This window comes from Apium graveolens, chromosome 6 (assembly GCF_009905375.1).
Source record: "Apium graveolens cultivar Ventura chromosome 6, ASM990537v1, whole genome shotgun sequence".
Taxonomy (NCBI): domain Eukaryota; kingdom Viridiplantae; phylum Streptophyta; class Magnoliopsida; order Apiales; family Apiaceae; genus Apium; species Apium graveolens.
Window position 1 is genome coordinate 146,931,790 of NC_133652.1, and position 21,883 is coordinate 146,953,672.

Sequence of the window (21,883 nt, forward strand, 5' to 3'; positions counted from 1 at the left end):
TGACTAGCACATCCTCCACTATGCCCCTTGGGTAAGTAATAGAACGATCAGCCAATTGTAGAGACATGTATGTGGATTTTGGATCAGGCAAATCTAACTTTTTGAAGATCGACAACGGCATCAGATTGATGCTTGCTCCCAAATCACAAAGGCACTTGTCAAACGATAACTTGCCAATGGTGCAAAGAATGGTGAAGCTACCTGGATCTTTAAGCTTTTGAGGTAACTTTTGTTGCAGAACAGCGCTGCATTCTTCCGTTAGAGCAACGGTCTCAAGGTCATCCAGTTTCACCTTCCTTGAAAGAATACTCTTCATAAACTTCGTATAACTAGGCATTTGCTCCAGAGCTTCAGCGAAAGGTATATTGATGTGAATTTTTTTGAACACCTCCAGAAACTTACCGAACTGTTTATCCAGCTTTTGTTGCTACAATCTCTTAGGGAAAGGTGGTGGAGGATAGAGCTGTTTCTCCCCTGTATTACCCTCAGGCAGAGTGTGTTCAACGGTAGTCTTCCTTGGTTCTGCCACTTTCTCCTTTTGCTTAGCTTCTTCATCTCTAACTTCAACTTCTCCTTCTTTTGCCTTTTCAGCGTCAACAACTTTCCCAGACCTTAAGGTAATAGCCTTGACTTGCTCTTTAGCTTCCTTCCTGCCTGGTACTTACGTGTCACTGGGAAGTGTGCCAGGTTGACGATTGAGCACTGCATTGGCTATTTGACCGATTTGATTTTCCAAGGTCTTGATAGAAACCGCCTGACTCTTGCATAACAGCTTAAGTTCCTCAAAATCAGCACTAGTAGGTGCAGCTGCACTTCCCTGTTGAGGATATGATTGCCTTTGAGCATACTGTTGTGGTTGCTGGAATCTAGGTGGATTAAACTGTTTACTCACACCTTACTGATATGGTGGTTGAATAGCATTCTGATTATTACCCCAGCTGAAATTTGGATGATTTCTGTTGTTAGGATGATAAGTAGCTGGCACGGGCTGCTATTGTCGCTGATAATTATTCACATACTGAAAAGATTCGTTGACAAGAGAACACTGATCCGTAGCATGAGAACCTGCACAAAGCTCACAGACCATAGCTATTTGATTAACTCCATATGTAGCTAGAGAATCAACCTTCATCGACAGCGCTTGAAGCTGCGCTGTAATAGCGGTGGCTGCATCGACTTCCAGAATACCTGCTACCTTCCCAGGCATCATCCTCTGAGTTGGGTTTTGATGCTCATTTGCAGCCATAGTCTCGATAAGATTATAAGCCTCAGTGTAGCTTTTGGCCCATAAGGCGCCTCCAGCTGCTGCATCGAGCTTGGGCCGAGATTGGGCCCCCAAACTATTATAAAAACCAGTGATCACCATCCAATTGGGCATTCCATGATGTGGACACTTTCTCAACATTTCCTTGTAGCGTTCCCAAGCTTCGCACATAGATTCTGTAGGTTGCTGCGCAAACTGAGTAAGAGCACTCCTCATAGTAGCAGTCTTTGCCATCAGATAAAACATCACCAGAAACTTTTGCGCAAGATCTTTCCAAGTAGTGATGGACCCAGCTGGTTCAGAATGTAACCAGTCCTTAGCTTTGTCCCTCAGTGAGAATGGGAAAAACCTCAGCTTGATAGCCTCATCAGTCACGCCATTATACTTGAAAGTGCTGCAGATCTCGACAAAATTCCTTATGTGCATGTTGGGGTCTTCAGTCGCAGCTCCTCCAAAAGAAACAGAATTATGCACCATCTGAATAGTGCCCGGCTTGATTTCAAAGGTGTTAGCTTGAATAGCCAGATGAAGAATGCTTGACTGAATATCATCAATTTTAGGCCGAGAAAAGTCCATAAGAGCTGGATCAGCCTGAACAATACGATCACCCATGATTACTGGTTCATTCTGCTCAGTTCCTGAATCCGAATCTTCAAAATCTATCTTCTCTGGGATATCAAGAACTTCGTCTGTCTCCTTAGCTGTATCTAAAGTCCTCTTGCGAGTACGAGAACGATTTTGCATAAACGCTCGCTAAAGTACCTGAAACACAACCAAAAACAATAAGTAACAACTACGTCCTAATCACTGAGTCCTAACGACCAATGATGGTAAGTACATAAACTAAACAAATATGCCGAGTCCCCGGCAGCGGCGCCAAAAACTTATTAGGGTGGAAACACGCGCTAATAATACACGCAAGTATACGCGTTCACAAGTAATATATAATACTTTCTAGTTCGTTCCCACAGAGACTCAGACTAATTATTGTTTAATTAAACTCACGCACCAAGGTATGATTACTTCTCAATGTTAAGACACTAACACTTAGAATTGTTGACTAATATTAACTACAATTAATTACTTAATTAATCACTTAAATAACACTTCAATTAACAATGTTAAAACACTCATGAGATCACAACTTCATTACTACTTCCTTCAATAGTTATTGTTATTACCCTTAGCATGCAACAATGATGATATTAATCGAATAACACGAAACTGATAAAAGCCAACTTTCATTGTACTAATACCATTCTACCAAGCATCCACAATTAAGATAGAAGTTGAATAGGCATCAATTATGTTGAGTTCCTATATGTCTACAGACATTGACAACATAACGATTTAAGCACAAGTTATTCCTTTTGATTACACAGGGCGAATAAAACTGTTAGAGTACCCACTAATCATGCACATCATACATGAACCTATGCTAGCATGGCAAGTTCTAAATCTCAAGATCCACCGTCGCTTCATAAGAGATTAACACCCTATCATATATGTTCGCGACGAACATAAGACGAATACAAACAACCAATACTATATATCATACAATCATCACACACTAAGGTATTAAACAATTAACTAAAGAATTCCATAGTAAATCCGTTACGACCCCATGATCACGATTAGCCCATAATAGCACTTATCATCATCATGGGTTCATATGAAATCATGATAAACAAACATAAGAGAATAATAACTAAACTAATTATATTAAATCAGAGTACGTCACACGAGTAATTAGGTTGAAAGTAAGAAAACTAGCATCCAACGTTATAACGAAATAAGAATCACAAGAAAATATGCTTCCTCTTCATTGCTGTGTGCTAAAACGGTCTTCTTCCTTTTCTCCTTTGCTCCTTGCTTAATACAACGATTCAACCTCGTGGAAACGTCTCCAAATCTACTTATATAATAGTCCCATAAAACTCAGATTACATAGAACTTGGAAGCCAAACAGAAGTAGAAGTCTAAAATAATTTATTTAATTTCCCGACCCTGCGCGGCCTCTCAGCATAGCTGAGCGGGCGCTCAGCTTTCTGCGCGGCCGCTCAGCTGCTGAGCGGGCGCTCAGGACCCTACTGGATTTTTCCTGAGTTTGCTCCATTTCTTCGCCGTAATCTGCCCCTTTCCTTCTTCTCGCAATGGTGAACACATGCCAAGGCTTATTCTTGATGATTACTCCTCTGAAATGCAACTAATACCCTGAAATGCACAAACACTAGAAAAATGCATCAAATACACAAAATACTTGATTTCAAGGCACCAATTTAAGCCATTTTAAGATGTTCTAAGTGGTATAAAATGCCACTTATCAGCTCCCCACCCTCACACCCTCACCTTCACCTACTAAGGTGGGATTCCTCTCACTCACTTTTGCCAATCCTGAATAAATGGATTGCTGAGATTCACTCTTTTCCTCTCCTTTTTCCTGCTAGCAACCCAGCCTCTCACTCAATGCACTCTCCTCTCTCAGTCCTAAGAGTGACTGTATTACCACTAAATCTTCTGCACTAGAAATAATTGAAGTTTGAAGTTGTGCAGAGACACTCGACGGATAAGTGATATCCATCGGGTGAGTGGTAAAGCTATCCGACGGATAACTGTTGTTAAGCTTATCCATCGGGATACAATCACTACTCGACGGATGAGCAATATCCATCGAGAGAGTAGAAATGAATGAGGTGGGAAGAGAAACTATTGTTGACTCTGTGTTGATTGAAGTTATTTGAGGCACATATATCACAATAGTATCTGAAAGAATTGGCAAGTGAGCCAACAAATCATTTAAAAGATGATGCTCACTTGCACTAGATTTTGGCTTCCCCAACAGAGTTAAAGAAGGGGAATCAGGAATTGAAGTGTTTATCATATCCACTTCCAGAGAGTTTGTTGGTGAGTAAGGTGTTTCAGAGGCTTCTATTATAAGAGATTTTGGCTGTGACTCCACATTTATTGGAGCCACATCAATCTGAATTTGAGAAAGTACAGGGACCGTGTCTTTAGCACCAGTTTGCACTGTGTGTGAGCCCTGTGCATCCCCAGTTGTTTTGGATTTCTTCTTTCTTGTGTAAGTTTGGGGTGAGCTTGTGTCCCTAACCCTTTTGGCCTGAGCTCTTGGCTGAGAGCTTTGTTCAATAGCCACATCCTTTTGGGAGGATGCAGCTAGAAGTGAGCTTTTGTCCTTTTTAAGCACTGCAGTTTGTTGGGAAACTGCAGTGTGGCTAGGCTGGGATTCACTCAACTTTCCAACCTTCTCCTTGGGGTTTCTTTGATGTTCACCCCTTCTCTCACCTAACTGACCCTCCTTCACACTCCCCTCTTTGGCTTTGGTAGATTTTTCAACTGGTACCTTTTGAGAGATACCAGAGGGGGTTTTCTTTGACTTGGATTTGGAAATTATAGTTGTTTTGGCAGCTTTGGTAGGCAACTATTTGGTCATTGTCACAGTTGCCATAGCTAATCCTGAACTCAAAGAAATTGAGGAGATTGGAATAGTTGAGGGTATAGATGAACTTACCTTACTTACTTGAGGTGTCTGCATTACAGGAAAGTAGAACATTGGCACATCCCTATGATGGTTGGCTCTGTTCAAATCTGCAATGATTCTTCTCTCTTGAACCCAACAAGCTAATTTGTTATTTGGGTTCTCAAGTACAATCTCTTGACAAAGATGGTTAGCCAATAGCATAAAAAATCTAGCATAATATACATTCTTTCCCCTTTTGGCTAACTCACCTAGTTTAAAACCTAACTCATACAAGACAAGGTCACTAAAATTGTAAAATTTATCTGTAATCAGCATGTATAGCATGTTAAGCATGGAAATGTTCACAGAATCAAAATTACTGATTTTTCCAGAGAAAACTTTAGTCACAACATCACACATGAAACTTCATTCCTTCCTAAGACCTAATCTTCTAATATCACTTAGCTTAGTAGTAGGAAGTGCATAATGCATGGAATTAAGCATATTGATAATATCAGTGTCAGTGTGTGGTAAAGTTACATTATCATCAGGAATTTTGAAACATGCTTTTATCATATCACTATTGATACAGAACTCATTACCTTTGATAGTTAGAGTGATGGTTTTGTCAGTAGAGTTATAGATTGCAGAGGTCCACATCTCTTCAACAACTTCACAGAAAATTGTGGGTGATTCAAGCATGGCATAACTTAACTTGCAGTTCTTCACGAAGTCCATCATCTTGTGATAGTCTTCTGATTGCTGAATACCCTTATTGACCAAAGCAGTGAAGTTGTTCTTCTCATAAATGAACCCAGTCTGAGACATAATCTTTACTACAGGTGCCACTGTTAGAGAGTGAAAGCTTGAAGAGAACGAGGATATTTGCTCGAGAGGGAATAAAATAAAAGCAGTTGAATTTGAGAATGATAAAAGAAAATAATTGGAATGAAATAAGCTTTTATACTATCTCAAAAACAACGGATGAAAATAATAAAGAAAAGTAAATTACCCAATAGAAATTGCCTAAAATAGCCGTTTAAAAATAAACTGTAAAAATTCCACCCATTATCCGTCGTGTAATACTTACAAACTGTAAGTATACTCGATGGATAATGTTCAGGGAATTAACGGTTAAGATTTAGACACTTCGACGGATGAGAATAAACTGTTATCCGTCGAGTTTTAAAAGGTTCCAGAAAAGTAATTGATTTTTATTTGCAAATAGTATATCGACGGATGACTCAACTCGATGGATAATGGTCATCCGTCGAGATGCAAATTTTGACTTAGCCAAAATTTCATCCATTACTAAAAATTTCTGGCTACTATTCAACTTGCAAAATAACTCAGATAAATTCAAGAGTAATTAAGCATACCTAACTCACTTACCAACCTAGAAAAGGTGGATTCATCCAGTGGCTTGGTAAAGATATCTGCAAGTTGCTTCTCACTTGGAACAAAATATAACTCTACAGTACCATTCATTACATGTTCCCTTATGAAATGGTACTTGATGTCTATGTGTTTTGTCCTTGAATGTTGCACTGGATTTTCAGTGATGGCAATTGCACTTGTGTTATCACAGAAAATAGGAATCCTCTCAACTTGGAAACCATAGTCTAGCAATTGATTTTTCATCCATAAAATCTGTGCAGAGCAACTGCCAGCAGCAATATATTCGGCTTCAGCTGTAGAAGTAGAAACTAAATTTTGCTTTTTACTAAACAAGGACACAAGCTTGTTTCCTAGAAATTGACAAGTTCATGTTGTGCTTTTTCTGTCAATTCTGCAACCTGCATAATCTGCATCTGAATAACCAGTTAGATCAAAACAAGAATCTCTAGGATACCAAATGCCAAGTTTTGGTGTTCCCTTGAGATATCTGAAAATTCTTCTAATAGCTATCAAGTGAGACTCTCTAGGATCAGCCTGAAATCTAGCACATAAACATGTAGCAAACATTATATCTGGCCTACTAGCTGTTAAGTACAGAAGTGAGCCAACCATGCCTCTATAGCTTGAAATATCCACAGACTTTTCAGTAGTGTTTAGTTCAAGCTTAGTTGCAGTGGCCATGGGAGTTTTTGCAGATGTGCAATCCATTAGATCAAACTTCTTTAAAAGATCAAAAATATATTTAGTTTGACTAATGAATATTCCATCACTAACTTGCTTAACTTGTAAACCAAGAAAGTAAGTTAGTTCTCCCATCATACTCATTTCATACTTACTTTGCATCAGTTTGGCAAACTTTTTACAAAGTTTCTCATCTGTAGAGCCAAAAATAATATCATCTACATAAATTTGAACAAGTATGCTAGAGCCATTAACATTTCTGAAAAATAAAGTTTTATCTACAGTACCTCTTGTGAAGTGATTTTCCAAAAGGAACTTTGATAAAGTGTCATACCAGGCTCTAGGTGCTTGCTTCAGTCCATAAAGTGCTTTCAGTAGATAATAGACATACTCTGGAAAATTTGGATCTTCAAAGCCAGGAGGTTGACTAACATACACTTCTTCCTCCAAATCTCCATTCAGAAAGGCACTTTTGACATCCATTTGATAGACCTTGAAATTGGCATGGGCTGCATAGGCTAAGAAGATTCTGATGGCTTCAAGTCTTGCAACAGGAGCAAATGTTTCATCAAAATATATTCCTTCTTGCTGGCAATAGCCTTTAGCAACCAATCTGGCTTTGTTCCTTACTACTATGCCATTTTCATCCATCTTGTTTCTGAATACCCATTTGGTGTCTATTGGATTCTTTCCTTTAGGCTTGGGTACCAGCTTCCAAACTTTATTCCTTTCAAATTGGTTTAGCTCCTCCTGCATAGCTAAAATCCAATCAGGATCTAACAACGCTTCTTCTACCTTCTTTGGTTCTTCCTTTGACAGAAAGCTGCTGTATAGACATTCTTCCTGAGTTGCTCTTCTTGTTTGAACTCTAGAAGAAACATCACCAATAATCAGTTCAAAGGGGTGATCTTTTGTCCATTTCCTTGGTTGAGGTAGATTAGCTCTAGATGAAGAGACCTCAATGTTGTCTTGATGTGTGATTGAGTTTTGATTGCTAGAAACTCCCCCTGAGTTTGTGGATCTTTGATTTGAGAAAGGGGTACTTTCTATGGGTGATCTGCCTTGACTTCCTACTCATTTTGATAACCCGACGGATGGTGAATTTTGAGTACCGACGGATGAGGCAGGTTGTCTACCGACAGATAACACAGATTGCCTTCCGACGGATGAAGCATTTTGTAACTCGACGGATGTTGAGTTTTGTGCTTCATTGGTGGTAGATTTGTCTGCATTATCCTTAGACACTGTTTCTTGATCACTCTCATCATCACTTCCATCACTGACCATCTCAACATTGTCGAATTTGAGGATCCCATGGTAATCTCCATCTTTCAGTCCTTCAATCTTTTTATCATCAAACACAACATGTATAGATTCCATAACAATGTTGGTTCTTAGATTGTAGACTCTATATGCTTTACCAACAACATATCCAACAAAAATTCCTTCATCTGCTTTAGTGTCAAACTTCCCATTTTGATCAGTTTGATTTCTCAGAATATAGCATTTACAGTCAAAGACATGAAGAAAGTTTAGAGTTGTCTTCTTGTTCTTGAACAATTGATAAGGAGTCATGCATCTTGCTTGATTAATCAGAGAGATGTTCTGAGTGTAGCATGCAGTGTTTACAGCTTCAGCCCAGAAATATGTTGGTAATTTTGATTCTTCAAGCATTGTCCTTGCAGCTTCAATAAGAGATCTGTTCTTTCTTTCCACTACTCCATTCTATTGTGGAGTCCTTGCTGCTGAAAACTCATGCAAGATCCCATTTTCCTCACAAAATGCTCTCATGACATAGTTCTTGAACTCAGTTCCATTATCACTCCTGATTCTTCTAACTTTGAAATCAGGATGATTGTTAACTTGCCTTATGTGATTGATGATGATTTCACTAGCCTCATCTTTAGACTTTAGGAAATATGTCCAAGAGAACTTTGAGAAATCATCTACAATTACTAGGCAAAATCTTTTCTTTGAAATTGACAATACATTGATTGGTCCAAACAAATCCATGTGAAGCAGTTGCAGAGGCTCTTCAACTGCTGAATCAAGTTTCTTCCTGAATGATGCTTTGATCTGCTTCCCTTTTTGGCAGGCATCACACAGTCCATCCTTTGTAAACTCCACTAGAGGAATGCCTCTTACTAGTTCTTTCTTTACCAGCTCATTCATGGTCTTGAAGTTTAAATGGGATAGCTTCTTGTGCCATAGCCAACTTTCATCTTGACTTGCTTTACTGAGAAGACAAGTTACAGATTCTGCTTTAGTTGAGTTGAAGTCGGCTAGGTACACATTTCCTCTTCTCACACCAGTGAGAACCACTTTGTTGTTTTGATTGTTAGTCACAACACAGGCTTCTTTATTGAAGGTTACTGAGTTGCCTTTGTCACAAAGCTGGCTGATACTCAACATATTGTGTTTGAGACCATCCACTAAGGTAACCTCTTCAATGATGACATTGTCCTTTGAAATCAAGCCATATCCCACAGTATAACCTTTGCTGTCATCTCCAAAAGTAATACTTAGGCCAGCTCTCTCCTTAAACTCTGTGAGCAAGGTAGAATCACCAGTCATGTGTCTTGAACAGCCACTATCCAAGTACCAAAGATTCTTTCTGTTTCCCTGCACACATCAAAATCAAATCAAGTTGATTTTGGTACCCAAGTTTCATTGGGTCCTGCCTTGTTAGCTTTCTTCTTCTGTTTCTTAGGTCTTAACTCAGTTGGCTTAGGAATTTCAGATTCTTCCTTAGTCATTTGGGTTGGGCCTTTGAAATTATTTAATGCAACAGAATTATCATGTATATTATGGCTAACAGGAAATGACATGCTTGGTGCAAACATGTTATTCCAGTAAGGCATGCTAAATGGCATTTGAGGCATATTGTATGCAGCATAATATGGATTAGGTGCAAATGGCATATTAGCAAACTTTGCATTCATGTTCTGTGTAGGCATAGCATTAACAGGCATGGGAGGCATGGCATTCATGTTGGGAAATTGAGGCTGAACAGACATGGGAGTAGGCATGGCAGATTTGTAATTAACAGACAAATAATTTACACTACCACACTTGACACAGATTTTTCTAGGGGCATATTTATCAGGTGTGTAGTTATTGTGTTTGTTAATCCCTACTTTACCATTCCTATTGTTTTTCTTTTTAGTATCTGTTTTTACCTCTATTTTCTCAAGTGTGTCACTTAACTGTTTGACAGTCATGTGACCAATATTAGCCTTTTTCCCTTTCTTAGCTTGACTTGACTCTCCTGAAACAAAGTTCTTGGAAATAGACCCATACTTATCATTTAGCTTGATTAATTTGGCTTTGCTAATGGGTTTGCTTACAGCCGACGGATGAGGATTTTTATCATTCGACGGATAACACTTTTTGTTATCCGACGGATAGTCCTCATCATCCGTCGAGTCTACATCTATCAGCAACCCATTTACCAAAATAGGTTTTTGTTTCTCTTTATTCTTTTTCCAGGCTTCATCACAAAAAGACTCAATTCCTTGAAATTTGGTGATTTGAGCATGAACATCCCTGGATGTTTTCCATGCTTTAATCACCTCTTGTTCACGCTCGAGCTGCTTCTTCAAAATTTCTTCCTTTTTCAAGGACTCAGTTAATTCCTCCTTGGCAATCTTACACTCAATTTTTAGTTTTTCAAACTCAACAAACTGAGACTCAAGCACATTATTCCTCTCACTTAAAAATAAGTTGTTTTCTTTGATTTTAGCATTTTCTTTAGTGAGAGACTTAAGTGTAACACGCAAATGATACAATTTCGTAGACATGTCATTTATTGCATCATTACACTCAGCTTTAGATAAATGTGCAAGGTTTGTAGTGATTACCTGATTGCTTGAGGAACTTGTCTCTGTTTCATCAGACTTGGCCATTAGGGATAGATTGACATAGCTGACATCTTCATTTTTATTTAACCATCAGCTGCCCAGTCATTCTCTTGTGTAATAAAAGCCCTTTCCTTTTGTTTGAGTAGATCAAAGTATTTTTGCTTATAATCCACAGACTCAAACCTTTTCTTACTGGAATCTGACTTTCTACACTCATTTGCAAAATGCCCTGCCAAGCCATATTTGAAACATTTGAATTTTGACTTATCCACCATGTTTCTATTTGGCTTGGCTACTCCAAAGTTCTTCTTAAACTTGAGCTTGGCAAATCTTCTTGAAAGAAATGCTAGGTGCTCATCAATGTCCTCCATGTCATCTTGGCTTAATGAATCTTAACTTTTTGCAGTTAGCCCCTTACCCTTATTCTCACAGACCTTTGAAGTTGATTCTACAGCTTCCATCTTCATTTCCTTCTCCTTTTCCAGATCAGCAATTAGTGCAATGGATCCTCCTTTCTTCTTTCCTCTCTCCATTCTTTCATCCTGCTCTATCTCAAGCTCATAGGTCTTCAGAATGCCATACAATCTCTCCAAAGTAAACTCCTTATAATCTTGTGAGTTTCTCAATGAGACTGTCATTGGTTTCCATTCATTTGGAAGAGATCTGAGAAATTTCAGATTGGAGTCTTTAGTCTGATAGACTCTTCCATGCAACATAAGAGCATTCAGTAGTTTTTGGAATCTACTAAAAATGTCAGTGAGTGACTCACTTTCTTCATTGTGAAAATGCTCATATTGCTGAATCAGGAGCTGTATTTTATTTTCTCTTACTTGCTCAGTGCCATCACAAATTATCTGTATTGTGTCCCAAACTTCTTTGGCAGTTTTGCAGTTGATAATATTATCAAACATGTCTGCATCGACTCCATTGAACAGAATGTTCATGGCCTTTTTATCCTTCCTGACTTGTTCAATATCACGGTCAGACCTTTCGTGCCTTGGCTTTGGAACAGATGGCTCATTTCCTGTTGCAGCTCTCATTGGAACATGAGGGCCTCTTTCTTTGCATTCCACATAGGCCTCATCTTGAGAAAGTGAAGATGCATCTTTACCTTCCAATGATGGTAATTATCTTTATCAAGAAAAGGAATCTTGACTCCAACATCTTTCTTGTTCATCTTGCTGAATTGTTTTGATCTTTAAACTCTTTGTAGATTAAGAGCTTGCTCTGATACCAATTGTTAGTCCCTTAACAATATAGCAAGAATTACAGAAGGGGGTTGAATGGAATTCTTGAACCTTTTTCTTGAAATAAAAATGTTCAACTCAATTATAGATATATTTTTTTTGATTAGCACAATGAGGAATGTAAGCTTAATTGAATCAAAACATAAGTAATTAAAAACAAGAGTCTTTAAAAACTTTCTGATGGATTTAAACAATTCCACCAGAGATATATATAATATATCGAGAGAACTCTGTGTGCAGAAATGCTCACAGCTGCTTACAAATGGAACTGCAGAGAATTCAGGAAATGCTAATGATTCTGCTTACATAAATTTCTCTGTTTTTGAGTTTCTCAGCTATCTCAGTTATTTTTCTATTTGCTACTCTCTTGGTTTATATAATACCAAGATTACAAAGTCAAAAAGACTGAACAAATATAAAATCTAACAGTCTTAAGCTTTGCTGCTTTTCGTCCTCTATTACCCAGTTAATGGGCTTCCACAGTGTGTTTGTATACATCTCGACGGCTCTGTGTCAGCTTTCACTGTTCAACTCCTGTTTGAATTCTTCATATGATCATCCGTCGACTTTCAGAACATCCGTTGATGATTTAATTTGTTACGACCGGCATTTTATGTAATATTATTTGTGGATTGGGTATAATATTAAAGTCAAATGAAAATATATTCAATGATTGTACGCTAGTGTGAGTGAAAGTTTCTGCATTATAAATTTGCTTTGTGTAGCATATGATTTTTCAAAGCAAGAGTTTATTTAATTTCTTTATTTTTGATTTATAAGGAATACTCTAAGCTTTGGAAAAATTTTCTTTTAAAAGGTATTTTGTTCACAAATTTTGAAAATGATTTTATAAAGTCTCTAAAAATCCAAGTTATTTTATGATATAAATTTTATAATTTTTGAACTTATATTTTATTTTATAAAAATAAATCATTATAAATTTTAGTTGTCATATTTATCAAATTACATAAGAGACCATGCATGCAAATCACCCTTCTATTCTCTCAAAGGGCAAACAAGACTTTTCCAACCCCACTAACTCATTTGATTATTACCAAATTACTACCTTAGCCTTGCATGCAAAATGGCCTAACTTTAACCAAGGGACATTTTTGTAAGTTCTCACTTCCACTCATCATTTGTAAACCAAATAGCATAAAACAAAGAAATCAAAGTGGGAGAAGTCATTCTCATTCCACACTCCAACACCCCACAAATTTTCTCTCCTCCCCCTCCCACATTGCTCTCGGCCGAAGGCCAATTTCCCACCCCCCCCTTTCATTTTTCAATTCATTCTTCATCTTTCCAAGTGTAAATCTTTTACCTACATTCATCTTATATACTTTCCAAGTGTTTTGTGACTTGGAAGTTGAAGTTCCATGGATGCATGTGTAGTTCTTATGTGATCTCCAAAGAGAAACTCTTGATTCTTGTGAATTCAAGAGCTCTCTATGAGATATATTATGTATATGTGCTAACTAAGTGTTTTATGAAGATATCATGCTTTAAAATCCTTTGCATGCTACTGAAATTTCATTATATATTTATGTTTAGCCATGCATGTTAGTTTTAAGACATTAAAGTGATGATCAACCATGTTTTGCATGCTACTCTTTTCGAAATCATGTAGTTATATTTAAAAATCTATAAATTCGAAATATGTGTGCTTAAAATAGATTGTTTTCATGATAAATTTCTTATTAATACTTAAAATAAGTTATATTTCATGATTATTAAGGATGAGTATGTAACACCCCCAGATCCGGGGTCGGGGATCCGGGTCGTCACGGTTTTTCTTTCCATAATATCACTTCACTTAATTAATAATAAATAACCTTATGATGTGACCCCACACTAACACACACCACAACCCGTTATAGTCTCAGAGATGAAATTGAAATAAGTACAAGTCTTTGAATCCACAATTTAAAAGTTATTACAACCCAAAATGATTACTTGATAATTTACAGTTAATTGCCATTATCTGCCACAATTTATAATTATACATAATTTGATTCTCAAAAGTAGAGTGTCTGATCTACCAATAGATCTACCTCTGCAGCTATAGCAGCCACAACATCATCGGGAAGATGCGGGACGCTTCCCACGCGCTTGCGCTGGGTCTGCTGGAGTCTGGCCATCTTTCCTAACTGTTGTTATGTGATGAAGAAATAAAGCAAGAGTGAGCCTTACAGCTCGCAAGATAGTATAAAGTGATAACAATAATATAAGTATCTAAATGGATACTTACTAGAATCTTTTATCATGTGTAAGATAATTACTTACTAGATATAAGTAAAAACAAGGGATGAAGTTACCAAATACTTCACTATACTTATATCATTTATAAAGCTACTTGAACTACCACTGTTCAAAGTATAATGAGCTTTTACCAGTTCATCACATAGATGAGACTACAAGACAAGATTTGAATAGATTAAACCTTTGAAATATTATTAAAGGAAATGAAGTTATGATATACTTTATTAAGTTCTGATATATATATATATATATCCACATATACATCTTCTTTATACATTTCCTGAAAACCTCTGTCATGTAAAGTATGAACAGAGTTTGAAACATCCAATAAATTTTGGGAAAGGAAAAGAATTTTGGCATAAACCAGGTATCTCGCTGATCAGGCAAAGATACCAATAAGTAACCTTTTCTACTAGTAGATGGACGAATTCCCCACTGGTCATCACCCTGGTCTCAATAGGACCTTATGCTGGACTGCCACTCAGCCACTTATGCATTTGATGGACTCCCACTGAGCCACTTAAACTATCATGGACGCCCACTGAGCCCATGTTGCTTATGCCGACTCGATAGATGGACTTACTTCCCGAACGTTGGGTAAGTAATCAATTCATTTACCAAAACTGCAACCTTGTTGCGAATATAAAATACACCATAGAGCCGGATCCCTCAGGTTTTGAGCGAGTATTTAAATCCCCTTTTTAAAAGGAAGATCTTAAATATAAAAATGAGTTTTGGGATCCGCTCTAACTTTTAAAAATCATTTTGAAGACTCGAAAACACTTTAAAGAGTGTTTGGAGTAATGCTGATTTAATGAAGTAAATCAGTCCCAATATATTTAGAAAATGTCTGAATATTATTATTTAAATAATATTCCCATAAAGAATAATCTTTATACAAATAATTGAAGTAGAAGTTTTAAAACTTATACTTGAAATGAGTATTAAATAACCAAAGATATACTTATACGAAAGTACTATCTTTATTTGAATAATCGAAGATAAGTTTGATTATAGACACCTTATTCTTTAATAAAATAAAGAATATTATTAAATAATAAGCGGAGTCATAATACCTCGAATGAATATTATAAATAATATTCATAAAATAAAGGAGTCATACATCCTCAAATGAATATTCAATTAATAATCAATAATAATATAAACTGAGTCATAAGCCCTCGAATGAATATTCAAATAATATTCAAATAATAAAATAAATTGAGTCATAAGCCCTCGAATGAATATTCAAATAATATTCAAATAATAAAATAAACTGAGTCATAAGCCCTCGAATGAATATTCAAATAATATTCAAATAATAAAATAAACTGAGTCATAAGCCCTCGAATGAATATTCAAATAATATTCAAATAATAAAATAAACTGAGTCATAAGCCCTCGAATGAATATTCAAATAATATTCAAATAATAAAATAAAGGTATCGAATAAACCTTATTCGATCAATAGTTTTAAAAACTATATCCATATATATATAAATATTTATATATATATATAATATACTCGGGAACATCGACTCCCGGTTTAGAAATATGTTCACCTTTTATCCTCTATACTAAGGGTATACGCAACTACTTGCTTATCTCTAGCATAGGTATTATGCAACTATAAGCATTGAAATCAACAGATAGATAACCAGATTACGAAACAGACATGCATATATATACCATATCAGCATGCTTCAATATATCGCAAAATTTGCTAATTAACCAACATGCATCTATCACAAGATAATGTATATACATTTATACATCACAACAACAGTATAACGGGTAGAAAACTTGCCTGAGCGACTTGGGGTGATAAAAGGCTCGGGACGAGTTTGGTAACCTATAAACAACAAGTAAGTTGGAATTAAACCAAAGTCACTTGTAAATCTATACTTTAACTAACTTAGACTCTAACGCTTATTTTGCGCTTACTGATTCGCTTAAGTCACTCGAGTACCCTCGGCTCCACCATTTTTAATAAATTAACCTTTACGAGTTTTAAGGCGATTCCTTCGCGAGTGTCTTACCAACTGCCTAACACACGTACCATAAATGTTTCATACATTAATTAACCTGTTTTTGTTCTTTAACCTATGTTTCAAAGTAAGGCGAGGGGAAAAGTTTCGTTCGCGAAACGCCGTTACTTGAAACGGTCGTTTCTCCTAAACCGTGCATCGGAATCGAACGAACTACATATCAAAACGAAGCTCGTAACACGAGCTATCTAGACATGGCAATGGTCATAATCTAGCACGGGGTTCTCGGGTCCTAATGTTATGCACAAAAATAGTCCAAAGAAAATCGGAAGTTACGACGGCTATGTTTACGCGATTTCCCAATTTAAAACCATTCAAAACCAACCCAATTCAACCTCAAATCAAACATACAACCAACATCCATCCTTATCACATCATATCAGCCCCAACCAATTCAATTTTAACATTCATACTTATGCCTAAGCTTGAATTTAACTATACTACATTCTTTTAACCAAAACAACAAGATTTACCATTCCATTTCAATACCATTTCAATCCCAAACTCTAAATCACAAACATTAAGCTACAATATCACCCTACTAATCAAAATCATCTTATAATACATAGGAATCTAGGGTTTGGAGATGATATACCTTCCTTGAAGTGGTGGGAGGAGCTAGGAAGCCTTAAGAAGCTTTGAGAAGTCTTAGGAATGCTTGGATCTTCAAGGAAATCAAGAAAAATTTCAAGTTAAAAACTTGAAAACATTATTCATTGTCTTCTTCTTTGATTAAATGAAGAAGATTGAGAAGGAATTGATGGCTTAAACTCATGATATAGCCCTAACTAAGCATAAGGATGATTAGGGAATTAACTCACCAATTTAGGAAGCTTGGATCTTTGATTTTGAATTTCTTGCCCTTTTGCAATAGTAAAAGCCGAGAGCAAAAGATGAACAATGCCTTGGTTTCTTTTTGATTTTTGATGAAAATGATTTTCTTGGCTTGGTTGGTTTGATTTTGTGTTTGTTTTAGTAAATTACCTAGTTGCCCTTGATTTTGTGTGGTTTAAAAAGCCACCACGTCTCCTTCCTTCCCATGTCATGCCCATGTCATGTGGTGATGTCATCTTTCCCTCCTTGTCCTCTTCTCATTGGTTGGGTGACATCACTCTCTCTAATCCCTTTGATTAACTTCCTAATTGTTTGCCTAATGACCGCTGATCTGTTATACGGTTCGCTTAACTTTCGTTCTCGTTTATCGTTTGAAGGATCATACCCGGGATCTTATTACTTAGGTTCCCTTAACCTTTCTCAATACATTATATTCCTTTTTATGATCCTCTATTATAATCCTTTAATTTAAATCCTTTTTATCCTGTTACCTTATACTCAGTTCTCTCCGTATCTAGTGGATTTCCGGGAAAAATCAAAGTGTTCGGATTTGGATTCTGACGATCTTTACATACACTTATATCCCATATAAAGTACTAATAAAATCTCATAATATCCATATCAGAACCCCTACATAGTGTGGCATGAAAAGTTTTCTCATTCAGCAAAAACACTATTCATAAGGGTTTCAAAAATTTCCCAAAAATTGGGGTTATTACAGTCTCCCCTCCTTAAAAGGATTCCGTCCCGGAATCAGATAGAAATGAATAGGGATACTTTCTTAGTATTGGACTTTCTAACTCTCAAGTCAATTTTCCCACATTGTGGTTCTACCATCAAACTCTTACTAGTTTGATAACCCTTCTCCTAAGCACTCGTTCCTTCTTAATCTATACCCTTCCTGGTTGCTCCATATAGGTTACGTCTGGTTGCATGTCTATGCGCTCCTATGCCCCTATTTGTCTGGCATCCGAATTACACTTCCTTAACATTGATACGTGGAACATGTTATGAACTTGCTACAGGTTCGGGGGTAGGGCTAGCTCGTATGCTAACTTCCCAAACATCTTAATATATCCAAGGGTCCAACAAATTGTAGACTTAGCTTTCCTTTCTTTCCGAACTTCATCAATCCTTTCCAAGGGTATACCTATAACAACACTAGGTCCCCTACTTCCTATTCTTTGTCCTTTCGTGTCAATTCAACATACTTCTTATGTCCATCTTGGGCTACTACCTGCCGTCCTCTGATTAGATCTATTATATTCTTGGTCCTTTGGACTACTGCGGGTCCGAGCATCTTGCGCTCTACAACTTCATCCTAACATACGGGAGATCGACATTGTCTTCCCTCAAGGATCTCATAAGGCGACATCTCGATAATGACATATGATCTATTGTTGTAAGATAACTTAATCCGCGTTAAGTGATCATTCCAAATTCTTTCAAGTCTATTGCACAGACTCTCATCATAGCTTCTAACATTATAGCTTTTGCTTCTCAATACCCATTCTTTTACAGTTCGTAATCGCTATCACCTTCCGTTCCTAATCTTATACTGGTTATACTTTTGCTCGTTAGCGTTCTATAACCTTTTAATACACGCGTCAACCTTAGTATTACGAATGTGTTTCCATTCCGAATACTACCACAACTTTATTACTCCTTTTTCAGCTGTTTCTATTTCCCAAAGTTTGATCAATCATATAGAAGTAAATGAATTTGTTGAGAGATCACTATGATCATGAACACTTGTTATATCGCATAGTTAGTACAGAAGGTGGCCAGCCTTTAGTACTTGACAAGCAGTTAAACAATAGATGGTATCCTACTAGGCTTCTATCACACAGATAGATAGTCATTCGGAAATACCTCCCCTTCTGGAAGGGTTGTTCTTCTCAGCTTATATGAAATGAAAAGGAGAGAAAAGAACGAACTGAAGAGAATTGTATATTCGTAAAAATTTTATTGCCATAAAATATCTGGCTTGGAATCTACCTCTGAACTATAGAGGTTTGTCATAGGAGAACAAAACATATATGTTTATATCAACATCAAGTGTTATAGCATCGTATTTCACATGCCTAAATATTTTTGCTATTCCGTCCATTATTCTATGGACCCATGCTCTTCCTCGAGCTTATACACAATCACCTTTGAAACTCCCTTGATATCGAAAATCGAATCTGGGATCTCATTCTAGACATCATCGTTACTAGAATTCTATGCTTGCACCGCAACCTTCCTCGTATAATAATACGACTCTCTATTGATAAGAAAGAATAAATATTCAATAGGTAGATACTCTACTTAATTAATCTATCAATGATAACTTATACACTACCACGACCCGATTAGTGGTACTCAATCTCAACACCCATTCCAATACAACTCTCACGGTTGTAATTAGCTCATTACTCGCAGAATCATTGCTGCCTTACTATGGCCCACCACTGACCTACTGTAGTCATTCATTTTCCATGAAGTCTTAATAGCTAACCATACAGAGTCCATACATCTCGTATCAAATCCTTCTAAGGAGGTAACATAATCACCATTCATGATTCATGAAGAACACTCCTGATCCTGACATACATACATGACATGAAGCAGATAAAATTGCAGAAGAGTTTCAATCAAGGCAACGATAGCAGGTTAATACCATTCTTAATCATATGCCTTCAATAGAAGACTTAACTCAAAGGTTCGTTTAGTCCTTTTTGGAAATATGGTCCTGGATTATTCTCAAGATAGGATCTTCTGAGATAGATAGCCCGCTCATGGCGATTACACGAATTAAACCTTTACCAACTACTATTATGGTTGGGTATTGCACAGTCATCAGAAGGAATGACAATCTTCCAAACCAAAATACAACCATCACAGCTTTAACCATCATCACTGTATCCCTCTCGCACGAGCGCCTATAATTATCCTCTTACATTTAAAGTGTCGGCCACCTCTTTGGCCTTTCCTGATAGTAAAATTTCCTTACAGTCAATTTCATTTTAACCACTTTCACTAATTTTCTACCCTATTTCCGATCACTGCTTGAGTGAAGATGTTTTCCTTAAAATCAGATGAGTAAAATTTTTTTTATTTTTTTTTATCATTTTTTCATAAGTTATTGCCTCAGTCTTTAGAGGTTACTCACTGTCACGACTAACTCTCAATCATACTTAGAACATCTTTTATCCTGGGCCCTAATTGCCCTGAACAATTTCGACCTTTACTGGTTCGATTCATACTTTCTCGTGGTTCAACACGTGCCCCACTTGGCATCATTATAATTAAGTCATATTTCCTTTATCCATATTTCTATTCTTGAGAATTTTGAATATTACCTTTTTCCTTATAAAACCTCTAAGGTTATCCTTAAATCGTTCCTCCCGTATTCCCTAGATACAGGGCATATCAAAATACCATTTACTAATACTAGAACCATTGTCTATGTACTTCTGAAAAATTTCTTTACTGATCTTTAAAGGTTGTTGTTACCTTGATCCTTTCCAATTCATACTGTCAAAACTCATGCTGTCCCTATTAAGGGTGGATACCAACCTTTATGCATTCCCCTAGGATTCATCTCAAGTTATCGAAGTTATATCCTTAATTCCACCTCGATAGTCTATACCAATTTCACAATAGCATCCTTATTCAAACTGAGGTCAACCCATATGGCCTCCAAAAGATAACAATGTTTACCCGCTTTCCTTCCCTAATTTGGTAATGACAACAGGGAGGTTCTGGAAGATATTGGTCGGGTTCAACGTGAGCTTCTTCTTAATAATTCCTCATTTACTTTTGTTGTTTATCTCCACAGTCATCTCAATGTTGGGATATCTTTCATACCTGGCGTCTCCCTTTCTAGGTATCAAGCCACCGGTCTTACACTTCACATTCTTGAAGGTCCCTTCCTTCATCCAATTTTCCTAATTTCTTACTTCCTTGTCTCCTTAGTCTATCCGCGTCTCATTATTTACCCTTCGAATTATCTCAAGGTTTCCTCAAATCCTCCCAACTTACAGGGGATAAAATATATGTATCTCTTATTCCTTCAATCATCAACTTTAACTCATGGTGAATCACCCTCATCCTGACCATTACATACTTTTCTATTTCTATTGCTACGAGTCTTTAGGGTTTCCTCATACCCGACTCCCTTATCGTTCCTCAGACTCTATTGCCTTTATATTCCTTTCCACTTCAGTTTCTTTTTATTTTCCTTTCTCTTATCATTATTTCATGAACTAACACAACATAAGTATTGATTCCAAACATCCCGTCATTCTGGATTCGTGTCCTCAGAACGAATCTTGATAACTTTTACAACTTAGATTCATAATTCATCATACTCATCCACTTTTGTTCTAGCTCCAAAGCTTTTACACTATCTCCTTATCTTTGGGAATTACTTTCCCGAAAACAATTGACTGAACTTAAATCAGTTTATTCTAACCTCTGGCTCCGTGCCTTTCTTGGTCTTTCACCAGCGGGTGGTCTCTCTCTTAGGAGGGTAAGTGACAAAAACAGTCTTTTGTGGTTCGTCAATCATTTAGAATCTCAAATGATTCCTATATTTCCTTTAGCCAGGCTCTTGCCTCGACTGGGTCAGCTTGTTCCTTGAACTCTGAGAGCTTAGCGACTTAGAGGTCCTGAAAAAAATTTCACACCACATTGTTTCCTCAAGGTGGTGGTTGGGAATAAAATATAAGTTCTGTTTAGACAGGTTCATGAATTTCCGTATAGGAGTACCGTCTCGGGTCTCCTTATCTCGCTCTACTTTTGCTTTCTTAGTCTAAATATTTCTT

General features: G+C 36.9%; 1 non-coding gene across 1 annotated transcript; it reads left to right on the forward strand.

Moving 5' to 3' along the window:
• Positions 1 to 1,376: 1,376 nt before the first annotated feature.
• LOC141669191 (small nucleolar RNA R71) lies at positions 1,377 to 1,483 on the forward strand. Its single transcript, XR_012553482.1, has one exon. It is a non-coding gene; the product is annotated as a small nucleolar RNA R71 (small nucleolar RNA).
• Positions 1,484 to 21,883: the final 20,400 nt, after the last annotated feature.